The sequence below is a fragment of the Marmota flaviventris genome, chromosome 3 (genome assembly GCF_047511675.1).
Source record: "Marmota flaviventris isolate mMarFla1 chromosome 3, mMarFla1.hap1, whole genome shotgun sequence".
In the NCBI taxonomy this organism is placed as follows: domain Eukaryota; kingdom Metazoa; phylum Chordata; class Mammalia; order Rodentia; family Sciuridae; genus Marmota; species Marmota flaviventris.
In genome coordinates this window covers 14511120-14533032 of record NC_092500.1, presented here as the reverse complement: position 1 = coordinate 14533032, position 21913 = coordinate 14511120, and positions in this window count along the sequence as shown.

Genomic DNA, 21913 nt, shown 5'->3' with positions numbered 1-21913 from the left:
ATAACTTCTGGGTGGGGCCAGTGTGATCTCTTCAGTGTTTAAAAGGAGAGAGTGACCAGGTTATTAGGATTTCGCCTTCTTTGTGAAGGTTCCAGAGAAATAAATGATTTGCCCCAGGAATGCTGACTCCATGTTAAAATATATAATTGCTGATATAATAACGGCTTGTTGTGGACCACAGAGAAATGCTGTGTAATGAATGATTCATAACTAAATTTTTTCTTAAGAACGGTGTCTTCTGGGTGGATTTAGCAAGATGCAATGGCTAACTTCTCTCACAGATTACTCAGTCACATACACACACACACACACACACACACACACACACACTCTCACACAAATCCCTCCTCTATTTTGGTCTCTGGGCTGGTTGTTATTCCAAAGGGGGACTTCCATGGAGCCAGCCTAAGGGAGGTGAATTTGCTAATTAGGAAAAAATTAGGAAAACACCCAGGTTACCTGCCTGGCTGAGTCAGAGGACAGTCAGCCAAATCACTGGGAGACTTAAGGTGGTTTTGTTTGAAATCCTATTGAGAATAAGGCAACAATTTGGAAAAACCAGCTTTGGGGGGGGGGGGTCCCATCTTAACCATAGAATCTTTTTAGAGGAAAAAAAAAACAGGCAGTTTTTCTGGAACCTTCCTGGTAGCTCACTGGAGGAATGCCATTGTAGAATTGAAAGCTTTTAAAACATAAGCCTCAGCAACTCTGTGAGGCCCTAAGCAACTTAGCAAGACCCTGTTTCGAAATACAAAATAACAATCAGGGGGCTGGGGTTGTAGCTCAGTGGTAGAGCGCTTGCCTCGCACGTGCAAGGCACTGGGTTTGCTCCTCAGCACCACATAAAAATAAAGAAAATAAAGGTATGGTGTCCAACTACAACTAAAAAATATTTTTTTAAAAATCGGTAGGGATGTGGCTCAGGGGTTAGTTAAGTGCCCCTGGGCTCCATTGCTGGTACCAAAAAAAAAAAAAAAAAAAAAAAAATTTGAACTTCACTCTTCCTGTGCCAATCACTACATTAAACCAGAGAACAACTATGCTTTCCAAAAGAACAAGATAGGGCTGGGGATGTGGCTCAAGCGGTAGCGTGCTCGCCTGGCATGCGTGTGGCCCAGGTTCGATCCTCAGCACCACATACAAACAAAGATGTTGTGTCCGCCAAAAACTAAAAAAAAAAAAAAAAAGAACAAGATAATAAATTCCCAAGCCATGGAGCAGAGGGGCGTGTTGTAGAAACGACACTCCACTCCTGAGCAAAAAGAAGAAGGAGGGGCTGTGACAGGGTGTGCCCTGGCCCTGGGGCTGGGTCTCACTGACTTAGTGACTTGGGCAAGTCCCTGACTACTGTGGTCTCAGTTCCCTGCGCTAGGGCACCTGAAGATTGGACTGCACTATCTTTTAGCCTAATCTAGCTCCAAAACACCAGCATCCGGTGTGTGCAAAGTCCTCTACTAAGGCACACTGCTTCCTGCCCAGGGCACAGTGGCTTTCAGTTCCTCTATTTCTCTTTTCCCCACTAGAATGGGACAACCTGGAGCTGAAGCCTACTCCTTTTATTATTTATTTATTTATTAGTCCTGGTTGCTGTTATCATTCCTAATTTTTTTAAAAAAGCTTTATAATTTTTTGTGGGATTGGAACTTGACGAATTTTGCGTACTGGTGGGAAAGCAGGGCCATTTCCCCTTAAATTGAAGAAAACAGGTACGAGAGGTATAAGTGATGTCTTAACTGAAAAGTGCTATTGATAGTTAGTAGACAAGAGTGGTGGTATTTCAGAGCTGGGTCCTTCCTGGCAACTGAGATGATGCAAAGACCCTTCCTTCAAACCCCGATTCTTGCGACCAAATCAGAAAGATTTCAGACATAGCACTCAGAGGAACGGGAATGGGTGTATTGAAAGGATGGGAAAAGGGAAGGGGGACACTCACTAGGGAGAAAGTGGGGGCCTCTCAGAGAGGAGAGAGTGGACAATGTGCCTCTCCTGCACTCCAGTTTTATTAGGGATCCCAGAGAAGTTTCCAGAGAGTTCCACCCAGAGCCACCCACCCCTCTCCCTCTCCCTCTCCCTCTCCCTCATAGTTGTAGATGGACATCATGCCTTTATTATTTGTTTATTTTTGTGCGGTGCTAAGGATCGAACTCAGTGCCTCACGTGTGCGAGGCAAGTGCCCTGCCACTGAGCTATGTTCCCAGCCCCCAGGTCCATCTCTTGACTTTTGACTGACAGCAGGGTGACATCAGACTTTCAAGACCTCAAGGCCAGACAACTTAAGGTCACCTTGGTCTATGTTGACTTCTAATTGGCTTATTAACCATCCATTCTTATAGATTCTATAAGAATTAGGATGAACTATCCTTATCTCCCAGACTTTCAGGATCTGGTCTGTGAAAAGGGTAACAAAAGTCTCCCCTTTAAGGGTAACTTGAGCTCCTCTGACCAACATGACTTGGGGCCTGCATTTCTCCCGCAGTGAACAGGTAGTTTGCTGAGGAATATGACATATCCTGTCCACTGAGGCCAGGCAGGGCTGCAGGTAAATTGCTTCTTGGGAAAGAAAGCATGTGGGGGTCAGCACCGTGGGCCCGTTTTATAGAATTCTCTTGTTCCCACCATTTGCACCTGTCTGTTCCCTAAAAGTGGGAACATGAGGTTAAGAGGGTAATTCTATAAATGGGACCTGCTGTACTGACCCCACATGCTTTCTTTTAAAAAGCAATTTACTGCTGGGCCCGGTGTCGCATGCTTGTGATGCCAGTGGCTCAGGAGGCTGAGGCAGAAGGATCGAGAGTTCAAAGCCAGCCTCAGCAAAAAGTGGGGCACTAAGCACCCCAGTGAGACCCTGTCTCTAAATAAAATACAAAACAGTGCTGGGGATGTGGCTCAGTGGTTGAGTGCCTGAGTTCAATCCCCGGTAATCCCCACACCAACCAAAAGCAATTAAGTCACACCCCTGCCTGGATTGAATCAATGTGACATGCTACATTTCCTCAGAAACAACCTGATTTCTGCAGGAGAAATGCAGGCCCAAAATAAGACTCCTCCCTGCTGATAAGAAGAACAGTTTTCCCCAAAGCAGAGACTCTTGTGATCTTTAGGCAGATCAGATTCCAGGACTTGGGGAGACAGGATAGGTAGAAGCAAAGCCTCCTTACCATGAAGTCTGTAAGAACAAGTTCCAGGTAGAACCGCCAGTGTGGGCCAAAGTGGCCCAGAGTCATCATAATAGTAAAATCTCCCCTCTGTGGGGTAAGGCCACACACAGTGGGGACTTGAAAGTCTGATGCAGTCCTACTGTCAGTCAAAAGTCAAGAGGTGGACCTGGGGAGGACTCTGGAAATTTTCCTGGGACACCCAATAAAACAGGAGGGCAGGAGGGACACATCACTCTCCTCTGAGAGGACCCACTGTGTCCCTTTCTACCTTGAGAGTGTTCCCTCTTGCCCTCTTCCTGTCTAGTCTAATAAAGCCCTGCATTTAATATGTGCAAAGCATCTGAAATCTCTTCAATGTGGTTACAAGAACCGGCAGCTGAGGACTGCGGCCCAGGCCTCTCTGCACGGCAGGCCCCTGCTCTGGAACATGATGAGGATACAGGATACGGAGAAAAGATTGGTTTGTTCCAGCTTCAAGTGAGCAGAGAACAAGGTGAAAGACCTCCGGGGAAGAAGCATTGGGCAGCTGAAAATGGAATGGGAACTGCAGGCAGAGGGCACAAGAGTACCCGGGAGGTTGAAAAGGCAGGAGTATGTCTGGAGAACAGGCTGAGTAACAGGAGGCTAGAAACCATGAAATGATGCCTAAGGTTCTAGAAGACATCCAGAGCCTGGCAAAACAGCTTGGATTTTTCCCCCCTGTACTGGGGATTGAACCCAGGAGTGCTCTACCACTGAGCTACATCCCCAGTCCTTTTTGTTTTTCATTTTGAGACAGGGTCTTGCTAAGTTGCCCGCCCTGACCTCAAACTTTCAATCCTCCTGCCTCAGACTCTTGAGAATGGACTTTATTTTTTAACCAAAGGAGAAATGTATATGTGTGTGTGTGTGTGTGTGTGTGTGTGTGTGTGTGTAAGAACAAACTGCTCTCTAGTTGAGGATCACCCAACTCTGGTGGCTGGAAGCAAAGGCCGATAAGGTATTTCAGTATTTAGAGAGAGGAAGTGACGTGGGGGCCTAAATTACGGCAATGGTTGTGGAAATGGAAAGGGAGGGAGGGATTGGGAGACAACGTGGTAGAGCTGATAGGTCTTGGCAACTCAGAGGATGGGGCTGGGGGATGAGGAAAGGAGAGAAGTCAAGACAATTCTAGGGAATTCCCATCAATTGAAATCAGGAAGAAAAGCATGTTTAAAAGGTAATTGTCTTGTTTTAAGGATGCCTAATTTATAATGCTGATAGGCTACCTACTCTTGCCCACAGGTAATCAGAAAAGCTACTGTCATGGTAAGAGGGAGGCCAAGGTTACTGTAGACTCGAGGGGCATGAACGTAGAGGTAGTATTCGCGGTAACTAAGATCTCCAAGGGAAAATATTGACGAGAAAAAGAGAACAAAGTTGGGGCAGGCTTACACTGAAGGGGGGACAGAAGAAAGCTTTCTGAAGAGGACCAAGAAGTGGGAGTCGGAGGAGTTGGAAGGAGAACCAGGCTAGAATGAGATCAGGGCAATTAAACAAGGATATAAATTTGTATGAAGGAGCGAGCGGTTGCCAGCAGCATATGAATCAGAGGTATCAGGTGGTTTACATGTGAGGGAAACCCACTGGGTGGAGCCATTTAAAGATCACTAGAGACCATGGCAAAAAGGTGCAGTGGACTGAGAGCAAATGCAAGTGAGAAGCAGAGATGAACTTGAAGACTGTGCTTTCTCGATGTTTCATGGCGAATAGAATTGGGATGACATAACAGGACCCAGGGGAGGAAAGGATGGTACATCAAAGATGGTTCTGAGCCCGAAGTCTCCAGGGTCTGCTCATTTCAGAGACCCACGATGACACGTCCTCAAGGACTCTGAGCTCCAGTGATGGTCCCAGAAACTGGAGAGGTAAAGAGCTGGGAGGGCAGGAGCTCCTGCCTACTAAGGCAGTGAAGTCCTTAAAGACGGAGTTGGCTCTGCTATTTATAGGCAATGGCAATGAAAACAAGAGGAGGGTTGTATAAAAAGTATGACCACATGGGTTTAGTAGGGGTACTGACTGGTTTCCGAACATTGAGCCAAGAGTTTTTAATGACTTGAAAAATTTGCACAAATCTTCCCTGTGATGAAATGAAACAGTTAACATTCTTACGAAACTTATTTAAACTTATAGGTTAAAGTTTTATGGCTGAACTCTGGAAAGTTCTATAGTACTTAGTATGTGAATTAATGATATGTGCAACACATGTTCCTCAAGAGTGAAGCAGCAAAGAATAGGTGCTCAAAAATTTATTCATTTCCTTTTGTCTGTGGCTTCCTGGGATAAAAACCAAAATACCCTTATTGTCATGGCTTGGTTTGAGGAGGCCCCCCAAAAGCTCCTGTGCTAATGCAGGACTCTTCAGAGGTGAATGATCGGATTATGAGAGCCATGACCTGATCAATCCATCCTAGTTTGAATAGGCTGGGGACTAACTGTAGGCAGGTGGGGAGTGGCTGAGGAGGTGGGTCACTGGGGGTGTGCATGGAAGGGTTGTTCTTCTTGTGGCCCCTTCCCCTCTCTCTCACACCAGGCCCACACCCCATGATGTACTACCTCACCTGGGACCCAGAGCAATGGAGTCAGCTGTCTATGGACTGAGATCTCTAAAACCGTCAGTACCAAATAAGCTTTTCCTCCTCTAAGTTGACAGGTGTTTTGGCCAAAGCAATGAAAAAACTGGCTAAAACATTTATCATTTTGGGGAAAAAAAAAGTTAAAAAGCAACCAGTCCAAAGTAAGAGCAGTAGAGGAAGGGCTGGAGAGAAAGAGGGAAAGAGGACCTTCTTTTCTTCCCCTTGTGGAATTTCTGGGGAGGGGGAGGAAGAATAAAAACTCAGGAAAAAACAAGGTTTGAAGGAGAGTAGAACTGAGATGCCCTCGGTCATCTAGATCTGGTGAGGTGGCGTCTGTGCCTTTCACAAAGCAGTTTTGGCCCAGGGTGATATCAGTCATGGACACTTGAACTTAACTCCCGCCCACCCCACTCCAGGTGCTGTACACCTGCAGTGCACTGAATGTCTGTGTCCTTCCTCAATCTCAAACAGAAATCCTAATCTCAAAGGTGATGACGTTAGGGGGTGGGGCCTTCAGGAGGCCATGGGGTCATGAGGGTGGGGCCCTCGAGTCTGGGATCTGTGTCCTTATTAAAGAGATTATAGAGCATTCTCTCACCCTCTGTCCCATGAGGTGCAAAGAGAAGATGGCAGTCTGAGAGAAAACCCTCACCAAAGCCCAACTGTGCTGGAACCCTGACCTCAGACTCCTGGTCTCCAGTATTAAGAAAAATAAATAATTGTACTTAAAGCCACCGGGTCTCAGTTACTTTGTTATAGCAGCCCAGACTGACTGTGACAAATCTTTAAATTGAATTTGAGAGCCAAGTCCCTTCAGTCTGAGGACAGGATGTATAGGACATCCCAGTATGACCAAGTTAACAAAGGTCTCAGACAGATGATGTATGTCAAGGCTTTCTGAAATGCTTCTCTTAGGCAAAGGATTTCTTCAAAGCTCCTACAGTTAGGATTGTCATCTCCAAAAATGGGTAGCAGACCCGTTTGTCACCCTGGGAATGAGAATTGGGTTAGAAATGTGGCCCAGCAGAAACCCCGGCAGGGTGGTGCTGTCAAGGCAGGCTCTCCCGCTGGGTGACCCTCTCACCCCTCACCAGCACCTACCCAGTCATCTCCACGGCAGGCAGACAGGCTGTCAGGAGAGCCCAGAGGGCCTGAAACAGCTTTAGATTTTCTTTATTGAAGTTGTAAAATTGGTTTCCTCTTTGATCCTCATCTCTGAGGTGTGCATGTGTCTCACTCGCAGACGCTCTGGGTGGCGAGATTGGTTTTCAATCCTCACACAGCTATTTAGCTGGGTCCTCTGGTGACGATCTGTCAGCGTCAACCGTGGCCAAAATGAAAACCTCAGAAGCTGCAGGAGGTGTTCATCCAGATGACAAAAGTCTACAAACTGGTTTTTACGCACAGAGCAGGCCTGGAGGGGACCACTCCTGAAGACGTTTCTCATTTGCTCTACAGAAAGGGTTTTAAAGAAATGAAGATTAAATTGTGCCGGGCATGACTGTTCTCTCTTAAAAGAACTTTAAAGACTGAGAGTCTTTATAGCTAACTTTTCCTGAGGAGGCAAGGTAGGCAGGCTAGCTCTTGGGCGTATCGTGCTCATCAGATCTGCACAACAATACCACAAGGTCTGAGTGTATTATATACTGTTTCCATTTTAAAGATGAGAAAACAGGCTGAAAGAGGTAAAGTGACTTACATCAGGAAGTGACAGAAAGCCAGGTCTGCTGGCAGAACCCAAGCCCTGAGTCTGTCTCCTCTGTCACTCAATTGGTCCTCATCCATTTGACCCTGCCTCCATTCACCCATCCATCAGGAAGTAGTTACTGATCGCCCACATGAAACTTAAATCTAGTAAGAGGAAGAGAGTCAATTAAAAAAAAAAAAAAACAAAACACCAATACATATGTTTCACATGGTGATAATGGGTAGGAAGAAAAATAAAGCAATGATCGTTATAATCCGATTACTTTTTTCCTTGTTTTTAAACCAACATCTTTTCTCCTGCCCTCTGCTGAGGCTCAGCCCTGTGCAGATGCAAATGGTGAGGAAACTTGGAGTCGTAATGCTCTATTTAAGATAGTGGTTCCCCTCTAAGCTCTTCTTGTCTGAGACCCGTAGCTGCCATATTCAAATTGCAGTAAATATGTTAAGAAAAAAAAATGGACAAGCAGAATAAAGTGCTCTCATGGTCCTGGCTGATTAGTGGATCGTCATCAAGCCCAGTTGGTATTCATAGCACCAAGGTAGATTCAGGACATTCCAATTTGACACCTGAAAGGAGAACACAATATTCTCTTCAGAAAGCCCATGACTTTAGGAAACCCCAAGACACAGTAGGAAGGACCGAGGTTCCAGTCTTGACTTTAACACTTACGGGCTGTTTACTTTGACAAGTGACGTGACCTCTCTCAAACCATTTCCTCGTTTTTCAGATGAGATCAGTTGCATCCAGAGTGACGGCTATCGACTGTTTTCCTCCATTTTTTGAATTAAGTATTGTAACATTTATTCCATCTCCAGGGCTGTGGTAAAGGTGGACTGAGGTTATATCAATAAAAATCTCTGCCAGCTATGAAGTACTGCCATCATTGTTAATCCATGTGCAAATAGATTCTCCAATGGAAAGAAGGGGCCAGGTTTACAGAGAACTACAACACTCTGCCATATCCCCATATCTGTCTGGTCTAAGGAAAGATTCTATTCAACATGAAGGCAGTTGATGTTAAGATCCGAATTGTAATGATGAAAATAGTAACATACTAGGTAATCTACTGTTGCATAACAAACCATACCAAAATTTATAACAAGCTGGGCAAGGTGGCCCATGTAATCCCAGCTACTTGGAAGGCTGAGGCAAGAGAATTTCAAGTTTGAGACCAGCCTGGGCAACTTAGTGAGACTCTGACTCAAAATTTTAAAAAATATAATAAAAATGGCTGGGGTGTAACTCAGTGGTAGAACACTGCTGGGTTCAAACCCTGGTACCACCAAACAAACAAACAAATGAAAAAAGAACAAAGAAACAAACAATTAGACCTTTACAGCAACGATTCATTATTTCTACCAATTCTGTGTGTTGAGCAGAGACTCATATGACCTGAGGTTCCTATCTGTGGTTACAGACAACGCAGATGGAGTGGCCGGTGGTCACCTGTCAGATGGCCCCACTTGGGTGTCTGATGGTTGGGCCTCTCACTCTATGTGGTGGTTTGACTTCAAGGAGAGCAAGGCTTCTTTCCATGATCTCAGAGCAGCAAGAGGGCGAGAAGGAAGGCTGCAAGACCTTGGGAAGCCAAGGCTCAGGAAGCACATAATCTCTGAATTCTTTGGTCAAAGCAAGTCTAAGGCAGCCTAGATTTGAAGGGAAAGAAAATAAACTCAGCTTTTTTTTTTTTTTTTTTTTTGGTACTGGGAATTGAACCCAGGGCACTTAACCACGGAGTCACACCCTCAGCCCTTTTTAAAAATATTTTATTTTGAGGCAGGCTCTCACTAAGTTGCTAGGGCCTTGCTAAATTGCTGAGGCTGGCCTCAGACTTGCAATCCTCCTGCCTCAGCCTCTGGAGTTGCTGAGATGACAGGTGTGCCCCACCACACCTGGCTAAACTCCAGCTCTTAATGGGAAAGTTTGCAAACTCACATTACAAAGAGGGGACAGGACAGGAGAAATTGTGGCCACACCGGCAAGTGACCTATGCAAATGCTTTGGATATGAAGTGTTTTCTTCGTGCCTTTGTCTCTTTTTTTTTTTTTTTAATGTTTATTTATTTTATTTTTCCGGCAGACACAACATCTTTGTTAGTGTGTGGTGCTGAGGGTCGAACCCGGGCCGCGCGCATGCCAGGCGAGCGCGCTACCGCTTGAGCTACATCCCCAGCCCGTGTCTCTTTCTTTTTACTTCATGGTACTGGGGATTGAACCCAGAGCCTCACATGAGCACTGTACTGCTGAGCTACATCCTCAGTCCTGTTTGTATCTTATTTTGAGACAGGGTCTTCTAAACTGCCCAAGCTAGTCTAGGACTTGGGATCCTCTTGTCTAAGCCTCCCTGGTATTGAAGGGAGTAGCTGAGATCACAGGCCTATGTCACCGTGCCTGGCTCATTCCTTGATTTTTAAATAATTAATTTTTAAATCTCATACTTACATTAAAGTTTCCAGAGCAATACAGAAAGCTCCCGTATCTCCATTCATCCACATTCCACATATTTAACGTGGGTTGCTCCTTTGCCCACCCACTGTAAAAAAGTACTAATTATGAGTTGTTTTCTGAGTTAGTAGGCAGGACACACCATCACCCTTGATCACTCCAGTATGCCGGTCTTGCAAACAAGGACGCTGCCAGTCAAGCAAATCAAGAAGCCAACCTTGGTAGACACGGCAGATCCGTTCACAGGTTCCGTTCACAGGTTCTGTCCCACAGGTGTCGGTTCTTTAGTCTGGTCCAGGATACTCCGCAGGAAGGACTGTTGCCTTTAGACTCCATCTGTCTTGTCCCTTCAGACTCTGTCTGGAGCAGTCTGTAGGCCTTTCCCTGGCAGTTTTAAGCACACAGGCTTTGCGTTCTGTAGGATGACCTTGAACCATGGGACATTTGCGCATAGCCAGGCTTGGGCCCTGCATCCTTTTTTTTTTTCTTTTGGGGATTGAACTCAGGGGCACATAACCACTGAGCCACATCCGCAGCCCTTTTTCATATTTATTTTAGAGACAGAATGTCACTGAATTACTAAGGGCCTCATAAGTTGCTGAGGCTGGCTTTGAACTCATGATCCTTCTTTCAGCCTCCTAAACCAGTGGGATTACAGGCGTGCGCCACTGCACACTGCTCGATATTTATTTTTTCTTTGTGGTGCTGGGGATTGAACCCAGAGCCTTGTGCAGGTGAGGCAAGCACTCTACCAACTGAGCCATATCCCTAGCCTCTCATTATTTATTTATTTATTTTTAAAAATATTTATTTATTTTTTAGTTTTCGGCGGACACAACATCTTTGTTTGTATGTGGTGCTGAGGATCGAACCCGGGCCGCACGCATGCCAGGCGAGCGCGCTACCACTTGAGCCACATCCCCAGCCCCTCATTATTTATTTTTGATGTTTAATTTGACCAGGGGAAAATATCTTTGCTATGGTTCAGATATGAGGTATCCCCCAAAAGCTTTTGTGTGAGACAACACAAGAAAGTTCAGAGGTGAAATGACTGGACCATGAGAGTTGTTACCTAATGAGTGGATTAATCCACTGATAAGGATTAACAAGGTGGTAATTGTAGGCAAGTAGGGTGTGGCTGGAAGCGATAGGTCACTTAGCAATAGGTCTCTTGATAGGTCACTTAGCAATAGGTCTCTTTATTTTGTCCCCAATGAGCAGAGATTTTTTTTTCTACTTTCTGGTTGCCATTTCCTGAGCTGCTTTCTTCCTCCACACCCTTCTGCCGTAATGGGCCCAGAGCAACAGAACTGGCCACCTATGGACCGAGACCTCTGAAACTGTGAGCCAGGTAAACTTTTTCTCCTCTAAATTGTTCTTGCAGGTCTTTTGGTCACAGCAGAGAACGAGCTGACCAAAACCTTCACACTGGTTCTTGTGATGTGTCCCATCATTCACTGAGCATTTCATTATTTTCTTTGTCAAGATGTTGGGGGCCCTTGCTTTTTGTCCACTGAATGTGGGTGCGCACGTACACGTACACACACACACACACACACACACACACACACTTTGGCTTAACAAGGTTGATTTCAGTGATCCCCATGAAGTGTATGCCAACTACTATGTGCTTTTTTCTGAGAAATGGTTCATGTTTCTGGGAAAGCTTACCTTAGCTATGATCAAATTCTTACAGAAGATCCTTGGCCTCAAGACAGTTAAGGACTAGTGATGACCATCTCCAGGAACTCTAGCTCTTCTTCTAGGGCTGCCATTCATCAGGCTCCCAATGACAGGGCAGCTCTGAAGGGCTTTGGCCCTCCTGCTGTTTACTACTGCCAACTGATAGTAAATACTCAATGAACATTACTATGAAGATCATTTAAGGAAGAGTCTCCTGCACCCGTGCTTGGCCCTTCAGTATGTGAGTTCTGAATATTCTAGTGGCATTTCCACTTCAGAGTGTTATAGGACTTATTAAAATAGAGAGGCCCTGGCTGCTTCAGCCCCTCCCCCATGACTAGCAGTAGCTGAGTCTTTCAAGTACCATGGGAAATACATGATGTCCCAGGACCCCCATGCCCGAGGTGACCTTGATCTCTCTCTGTCCTGAAAGACCAAAGCATACGTTGTTTCGCCTCCAGTGAGTCCTGAATTCCCTCTGGCATTCATTTCCTGTGCTGATTATTTGCTACTCCTTCTAATTTCAGGAGTAGGGCTTTCTATTTTCTGAATTGTAAGACATTGTCCGATGTGAGAAAAGCTTTCAACAAAAAGGAAGAACCCTTTGCTCTGGCTTCAACTCTTCAACAATGTGCTGTGTGAGGCCAGACAAGTTACTTGATGTCTCTGAGTCTCATTTTCTTGTCTGACACAGGGAACTGCAACACAAGCTTCCTGCAAGCTCAACATTTTGTAAGTCTATCTCAGCTAGCTCTTGTGTTATTTAACTTTCAACATGTTTATCCTTTTCCATGAGGAGCACCATGTATAGTTACTTCCTCTGTGAGGGATGGGACCCTGTGTCCCACTGTTCTCTGTGGGATCCCCAGGACCTGGAACAGTACCTGGAACAGTACCTGGAGAAGACACGGTGAACAAGACAGGCAAGATGCAGCTCTCAGGGTGCTCATGTTCTTCCAGGGAACACAGAAAACAAAAGTAAACAGGCTGTCACATAATGATAAGGACTCTCTAGTTCAGAAATGTCCTTCAGGTCCATGTGCTGGGAACTCGATCCCCAGTGCAACAGAGTTCAGAGGTGGGACTGCTTTTCCGCCAAGTGCCAGGGAATCAAACCCAGGGCACTGTGCATGCTGGGGAAGCACCCCACCACTGACACATCCTCAACCCCAAGAAGAGTGTGACCTTTAAGAGGTGATTGGGTCACGAGGTCTCTGCTCTTATGAATGGATTGGCACAGTTGTTGAGTGAGTCACTGAGCAAATCCACATATAAAGAGAAAAGGTTTATTTTGGCCACAGTTTTGGAGGTTCTGTGATTGGCTGGCCTCACTGCTTCTGGGCCTGTGGTAAGGCAGCACATCATGGCGGGAGTGTGAATTGGAGGAAATTCATTTACCTCATGCCCTGGTTGTGAAAGAGTCAGGAAGAGACCAGGTCTCCAATCGCCTTCAAAGGCACACCCCCAATGACCTGAATGCCTCACCTTTCAAAGTTTCTACTGTCTCCCCAAAGTGCCAACCTGGGAGCAAGTGTTTAACACAGGGGCTTTTGGGGACACCAGATCCAAATTACAGAAGGGGTGTAGCAGTCTTCTCTCTGACATGCATGCATGCTCGCTGGCACTTCTGCCTTCTGCCACGGGATGGTGCTGCAAGAGGACCCCTGTTCCGACTCCCTCGTCTCCACAACCAAAACAAATGGGTCTCTGTTCTTATGGGTTACCTGGTCTCCAATATTCTGTTAGAGCAACCCAGAAATGGACTTAGGGCCAGGTGGAGAATTCAGCTGGGCCTTTGGGTTCAAGTAACTGTGACTAGCTGTAGTGAGGGAAGCCCTGTTGAGGAGGTGATTCGAGGAGGTGATTCTAGGAGGTGATTCAAAAGCTGAGAAGCAGAGCTGTATTTTTTTGGTACCAGGAATTGAATCCAGGGGTGTTCAAACCACTGAGCCATATCCCCAGCCCTTTTATATTTTCTTTAGAAACAGGGTCTCACTGAGTTGCTCAGAGTCTTGCTAAGTTGCTGAGGCTGGCTCTGAACTCTCCATCCTGCCTCAGCCTCCTGAGTGGCTGGGATTAAAGGCATGCGCCCAGACCTGTATTTCCATGAGGTGTTCCCATCACAGGAAAGGACACTTGTAAGAAACTCAAAAAAACCCAAATGAGAAGCTAGACAAGACCAATGGAGCTGCACTCAAAGAGAAAGGGTGAGGGGTGGCTTAAGAAATTAGCAAAGTAGACTATAGTCAGATTATGTAGAGCTCTAAGGGACAGAAATTACACAGGGTTTAATTCTGAGTGCACAGATGCACAGGGAGGCTGCTTAGAGGTGGGCAAGGGTGTGGTGGAAAGCCATTTAAAAGGAGGTAGCAATGAACAAGGAGATGGGATACATTTTGGAGGTAGAATTAGCAGAATTTGACAATAGATTTGTTGTGGTATGAGGAGGGAAAGAGAAGAACCAGGGACAGTTCTATCCCAATGGACAACTGGGTGTCTGCTATAGTCTGGGAGCTGGGAATGAGGGCCCATAGGCCAAGTCTGACCTGTTGCTTGTTTATGCAAATAAAGTTTTATTGGAACACAGCCAGGCTCATTGCTTTGCATTTTGTCTACAGCTACTTTTGCACTATTGCACTTTTGCCTTTTATGGGAACAGTCAAGTCTGGAAGACTAGAACCTTTCCAAATGAAACCAAGGTGCTGTTAGAAAGAGGAGGAGAATCGACATTGACAAGGCAAGGTGGCCAAGGGGCCCCACCCCTAGAGATTGTGTTGTGGCTGTAATAGGGCCCAGGATTTCAGTTTCACAAGATCCCTAGGTGATTCTGATGACCACCCAGGTTTGGGAACCAGTGGCCTAGCAGAGGATGAGTCAGGGTTGTAGAGAGTGAAGAAGAGATAAGAGGAGGGGGTACAAGGGGCAGGAACATGACAAGGGCCCATCTGCATGTATCTTATCTAGCTCTCATCAGCTCTGGAATTCCCCACATGCACATGGAGAGAGGAAGAGAGATAAAAAGCAGGTAATAGCAGGAAAAATATTTCACCACGTAGTTATTGCCACTGCCTTAACATATATTCACATGCATCCTAACCTTTCTCCATAATGATTGCATCCTCCTTTTATTTGGAAAAAAAATCTGCAACTATTATGCAGTGAAATGTGATATACTAATAGTTTTGCATTATTGTCACAAAATGCCTGATATAATTAACTTAATAAGAGGAAAGGTTTAGTCAGATGCCATGGCACAGGCCTGTAAACCCAGCTACTTGAGAGGCTGAGGCAGGAGGATTGCATACTTGAGGCTAGCCTGGGCAACTTAGGAAGACCCTGTCTCAGAACTAAATAAAAAGGTTGGGCATGGTGGTGCACGCCTGTAATCCCAGTAGCTTGGGTGGCTGAGGAAGGAGGATCATGAGTTCAAAGCCAGCCTCAGCAACTTAGCGAGGGCCTAAGCAACTCAGTGAGACCCTGTCTCTAAATAAAATATAAAAAGAGGCTGGGGATATGGCTCAGTGGTTAAGTATGTCTGGGTTCAATGCCTGGGAGAGAGAGAGAGAGAGAGAGAGAGAGAGAGAGAGAGAAATATTAAATAAAAAAGGCTGTGGAAGAGCACTGATCTACACATGAGGCCCTGGATGTAATCCCTAGCATCACACCCCCTGCCCCTGAAAAGAGGAAAGGTTTATCTTGGCAGTTTCAGGCCATGGTTGATTGGCCCTATTGCTTTCGGACCATGGTGGGAGCATGGGGCAGAGGAAGCTCTTACCTCATGGAAGCTATTAAGCAAAGAGGAAGGGGTGGGGTCCCATTATCTCCTTTGAGGTAATGCCCAAAGACTTAGACAGCCCACTAGACCCCGCCTCAAATGTTTCTACCATCTCCTAAAAGTACCAAGCTGGGGACTGAATCTTCAACATTTGAACCTTTGGGGACACTTTCCAAACCACAGCAAACTCTGAATCTAACTTGTGGACTCCTCCTCCGAGGCCCACTCTCAGCACACTCCACTCAGTTAAACTTTATTTATTTTTTTGGTACCGGGGATTGAACTCAGGGGCACTCAACCACAGAGCCACTTCCCCAGCCCTATTTTGTATTTTATTTAGAGACAGGGTCTCACTGAGTTGCTTAGTGCCTCACCATTGCTGAGCCTGGCTTTGAACTCACAATCTTCCTGCCTCAGCCTCCTGAACTGCTGGGATTACAGGCACCATGGCGCCCAACTCAGTTACACAGTTTAACACATAACTTGTAATTACATCTCCCTAACATGTACAACTTATAGGTAAGTCCTTGTAAGAGGCAGAGTGTTGTGCGTCAGAATAGGACCGTAATGTACAGTAACAACACTAAAACCTCAGTGTTGAAATGAAAAGGCTTTTTCCCCTTCTCATTTAAGCTTTATGTTCATCAAGCAATTTCTAGGATGGGGAGCTTTGCTCCTCAGGGTCATGCAGGGACCTCCAACTGCTTGAGGCTCCTCTTCTGCCTGGGCTTCCATGGTTTCAGAGGCAGGGGAAAGAATATGTGCTTGTTCTTAAAGCTTCTGCTTGTGACATGTGTCACTGCCCACATACTTTGGCCATGGCCAATCTTATACCCATGTTTGAGTACGGTGGGGTTGGGGTAGAGTCTCATGGAGGGAGAAGTGCCGAATACTGGTGAACAATAATAGGTTCTATCACATTGATTAGGTGAAACAACCCTTAATATCAGAGGTGTTTGGAGTTCAACCAGAGTTATCTGGATGATGATGATGATGATGATGATGGTGATGATGATTTGGTACTGGGTATTGCACACAGTAGTGTTGTACCTCTGAGCTATGACCTAGCCATTTTTTAAAATTTTGAAAGAGGGTCTTGCTAAGTTCCCATCTTGGTCCTGAATTTGTGATCCTCCAGCCTCAGCCTCCTAAGTAACTGAGATTACAGACATGCACTACCACACCCAGCTGGATAATTTAAAAAATATATTTTTAGCAGTAGATGGACATAACTTTATTTGTTTTTATGTGGTGCTGAGAATCAAACCCAGTGCTCCCACGTGTGAAGCAAGCGCACTACCACTGAGCCACAACCCCAGCCTGGATAATTTCTTACTCAGCTTAAATGATCTGAATAAGGAAGGTCTTGACTCTTTCCTTCTCAAAGTTTGCAGATATGATCTGGGTGTGACTTTGAGAGGCTCCCAAGAGAAAAATATTGTTTTTATATCAGATGTTATAAAGATCCAACTTTCCAAAAATTCTGTAGCTGGTTCATATCACTTTGGAAAAATGGCTTTAATCTTTTCCATTTTCGTGTGTCTTCTCTCCCCTTGCTAAGGTGAACTGTGCTGCTGATTAAGAACGCAGGACCAAGTTGAAAGGGGAAAACAATGAAGGCTGCCGACTGTAGGCATGAGGAGAGAGTCAGTATAAAGAACACAGCATGAGCTTTTGAGCATTCTTTCCTTCAAAACTTTGCCACTTTCTTGCATGACCTTGAGTGAGTTGCAGCCTCAGCCAATTTCCTCACCCAGGGATGAGGAACACTTTTAGTTCATGCTAGAGATGTTTGCCAACAGCCTCCTGTTTAGTAGTTGCTGGAGAAATGCTCTGTGCTGTTCTCAAAGGAAGTAATGAAAATGGCAGCTCTAGGAATGGTGAAGTGATGGGTGGCTTCTGACTGGTATTTTGCCTTTCATAGACCTGTTTATACATCTGTAAAATGTGGAGCCATCACATGAGTCATGGTCATGATTGCATAAGACCTCCTTGTGATCCATTTGCTGGAGGGCTGGGTTCAATCCAACAGAAAAGTACCATGGTCTGCTCATGATGTACCTAATAAACAGAAGGAGTCACAGTGATCCTTCTGTTTCATGTGGGCAAGGGGCACAGAGGCAGCCAGGTGTGATGGGTTTTCATGTAGTTGTGGCTTGTCTCAGTCAGATTGGCTGAGTTGGGCTCCAAAGAACTCTAGGCGCTGTGTGGCTAAGCAAAAATTTTTTGAGAGTGCACACTCTTTGAGAGCACCATATACCCAATGGGCCGATTCTCTTTCCAGTATCAAGCACACCAAGAAATCCAACATCATGGATTTCTTTCCAAGATCCTGACAGATGAAGCAAAGTATAAATATCTCAAGAACATCCTTTGGTTGAAATTGCACTGCAAATTGAGCTTCCAGGGGATTTTTCATTGGGTTTGTACGGACATGAAATCTTTAAGGGCATAGATCATTTGGCAATCACCTGGACATTACATTGAGGAGTTCGTGTTCTTCCAAGTTTGGAAGGAAAACATTTATCGTCTTAGGGTAGGGAAGTGCAAAATGAAAACACATGCAAAACAAGATTAGCATCTACTTCATTAGAATTGTTTTGAGGATAGTCTTTTTTATGCATAAAAGGTTGACTCCATTGCTTGGTAGTAAATGCTATGTGATGCTAGCTATTGTTTTCGTTAAAACTTTCCAAGTACACTATTGAGACTCGTGATCTGTTAATCACTACATCCAATAGTTCTTTCTCAGGGATCTCCTTTTCCCTGCAGGCTTGAATGAGGTCAGTGTTGCAATTTGTGGTACTTGCTTGCACTTCAGAGTTTACATGGTTTATAATGATTTATGTATCCGTTCCCTTTGAGCCTTGAGGGCTGGCACCATATCACCAGTGCTCAGGAACTGCTGACTAGTGAACTACTAAGGGAAAGATGGTTGTTGGCTGCTGTGTCTGCACTTCGGCCTCTCTTTAAACCTTAAGGTTCATATGAAGTCAGTTGCTCTTCTTTCTTTATGCTGGTTCTCTTGGAAATCTCATTTGCTCTGAAATTGAATGCTCCATTTGGGTCCTCTCTTTTGACTCTTGGAATCCTGAAGCACTTTAAATTTTACATGGCTAACTACAAAGTCATGACCTATTTGGAATCAAATTTTCTTAGCACTTCCTTGTTGAGAGGGAGGCTATCCTTTCCATAACCCTGGTACAAAATTGTGGCTATATATATATATATTATTACTGTCAGCCAGGAAGCTTTGGTTGTAAGACAACAAAATTCAAAACTGAGTTAAGCACAAAGAAAAATTTTCCCTCCAGGTGGGGTGCATGTCTGTAATGCTACCTCCTTGGGAGGTTGAAACAGGAGGATTCCAAGTTTGAGACCAGCTTTAGCAACAAAGGTAATTTTCCTGCCCACCTAGTGGGAAGTTCTTGGGTGTCCTGATTCCAGAAAGAGACAAGTCCAGGAGTTTGAATTTAATGCCACAGGGACTCCTGTTTTCTCTACCCTTCAACTCTCCTTCATGTGAGTCTCAGACAAGTTTGCTTGTGTGGCAAGATGGCTATCTACATCACATCCTCTTAGCAACACTGGGGGAGAGAGTACCTGGCTCCTGGGCAATTGAGAATATCCAGGATTAGCTCTATTCTAACCAGATCACATGACAGTTCAACCAGGACTGGAGGAAGTGATGCTCTGAGTGTCCAGGTCCCAGTCTAGGGATGGAGTCAGCCTATCCAAACTCTATGAACTGAGAATGAGGGAACAGCTGGTTCTCTAAAAAATGGGCTGTTACCAGAAGAAAAAAGGGCTTATGTGGAGCACTCTACCAATTGGAGACCCTAAGAGATGGCAGATAAATCTCTTTAATACTGAATTATGGTGTAGGAACTGAAAATGGAGACAAAGATGTTTTTTTTTTTTTTTTTTTCTTTGTACAGGTGATTGAAACCAGGGGTGCTTTATTGAGCTACAGCCCCAGTCCTTTATATATTTTTTGAGACACAGTTGCTGTGGCTGGCCTTGAACTTGAGATCTCCTGTCTCAGCCTCCCAAATTGCTGGGATTACAACATGAGCCACTGTGCCTTGCATGAGAGGAAGGATTTTTAGAAGTATCCAGAAGTTAGAATTGACAGGGCTTGGAAAAAAGGAGGGGAGGGACAGGTATAAGAGATATCAATTTCTGGCTCAGATTGGTGGGTAGTACCACCTTCCCTGAGACTGGGAAATATAAAGAAGGAAAGACAGTAAATTGAGTTTACCTGTGAATTTTAAGATGTTTATGGGACCTTTGGATGGGAATATACAGCTGATGGGGGCTCTTTATATGAATGTGGGGTCATCAGCCATAGATGATGGTTGAAGTTATGGGAGGAGGTGAAAATGAGCCTTGAAACATGTGCATGAGGGCCAAGATCTAGTGCAGTGAATACATTAATTTTAGAGTATTTTAAAAGAATGATTAGTAGAATCAAATACTGTAGAAGGCATATAAAAACTAAAATTGACTCATCTAACTAATGACGAGAAGCCAACTGGTAGCTTTGGTTGAGTGCAGTCTCACTGGAGAGTTGAGGGCACAGCCAGGACTAAAGGGAATCAAGAATGGAATGAGAGTCGAGGAAGTGGGGTCTGAGGCTGTCCTCTGAAGCAGCCAGCTGTGTCCAGAAGACCGGCCTTCCTTCACTGTCATTTCCCTGTAGAACTCATTCCTTTCCACATTCCCAAGAAATCTATAACTTTTGGAAGAAAGACTGTAACTTAATGTTTGTGAACGTCATAGGGACTTGTTCACAGAAAGTAAATATTTGCCAACAAAGCAATGACTCAGAGTCTGGAGCACATTCTATTTCAATCCTGAGCAAGTGTCTGGGCACATGATTACACCGTTTTCCTTCCACTCTGGTACACAGACTTGTTTTAGTTAGCTTTGTATCATTATGACCAAAAGACCTGACAAGAACAATTAGACGAGGTAAAGTTTATTTCGCCTCAGTTTCAGAGGGTCAGTGCATGGGGGACAACTCCACAGCTCTGGGGTCAACATGAAGGAGAACATTCTGGCTCAAGGTCATGGCAGCTCAGAACTTGGCAGAGAGAACTCAGCTCACCATGGACAATATTCAAACCCCAAAGCTATGCCCCATTGACCTACTTCCTTGTCCATACCCTACTTGCTTACTGTTACCACTTAATTAATCTATGTATAACTCTTATAATAACTCTTATAATCTAATCATTTCACCTCTGAACATGCTGCATTTTTCTCACACATTTTGGGGGACACCTCATATGTAAATCATACCAAGACTTGCAGCAACAGATGTAAGGCAAACTCCAGGAAGACATCTCAAGCTAGCACTGAGTTGGGCAAACAGAGTGCTGGATCTCTGGATAATCCTTGTTTTGAGGGCTACCTGGAATTTACTGATTTGTGGAATACAAAACAAGGCAAAAGTAGAGGGCTGTTTTACAAACACTGAGCAAAATAAAATCATCTTTTTATCACAGAATTCTTCATAGGGGTCAAGATCTTGCTCTGCCTCAGAAAGCCAAGCAGGGGGATGAATCCTATTCAAGTGAAAAACGTGTTCTGCATTAAGTCAGTTTCAGATGGAACTGGCTGGTTCTTGTACTGAACAAGGACAGCACCAAATGGCAAATGAGACAGTATGACAGCAGGACAACAGAGTAGGGAACAGATGGTTTTGCTATCATTGGAAGCCCTTGTACAAGCTGCTAGACTTTTCTGAGGCTTTGCTCAGAGGGGATAATACCCATCTTCCCAATCTCATTAAGTTCCAGGAATGGCTCCATAGTCTTCTCAACTGCCATTATTCATTACTAGAACCAAAACCATACATAAAAAACGCTTGATCGACCTCAAAGCACCATTGGTGATTTTTAACACCAAGCATCTATAATATGCTTGGCATTGTTATTTCATTTACTATCTGCCTGCAAGGTACAACTGAAGTCACTACTCACTTCTCTTGTAATTTTCCCAGAGGAAGTCTATATTTTCCCCTCCGCTTACCACACTATCTTCTCCTTGAATCTACAGTGCTTCAGATATCAGTTTTAGAGCAAGAACTTTTTAAAAAAATCAGCATTTGTCAGAAAGACAAATGGTACCTGACTGAAAATGAATAGCACCTTCATACTTAACCAATCCAGATGGGCGCAAATCTCATGCTCTCTGGACAGCATGAAAATCCTCACAGCAAAGTACTGGGACAGATGCAAAAAAAAAGGAACAGGCCATAAGTAATGAGGACAGGAGCTGTGTTAAGTTGTGCACTGGACTATCAACTGGCATGTAAAAATGACTGTTACAGCAAGAGATGATAAATACAGTCTTAAACAGAAAAAAGAAAAGCTAAAAAACAAAAAACATTTTGTTATCTTGTACTTAAGCTTTCAAGTTACATCAAATATTAACATAAAAATGGGAATATTTTAGGATTTTGATTATATCTTAATTTCTTTGCTATTCCAAAGAATAGTCATTTAATTAGAAAATCAATGGCATGAGTTTGGTTATTTATTTTA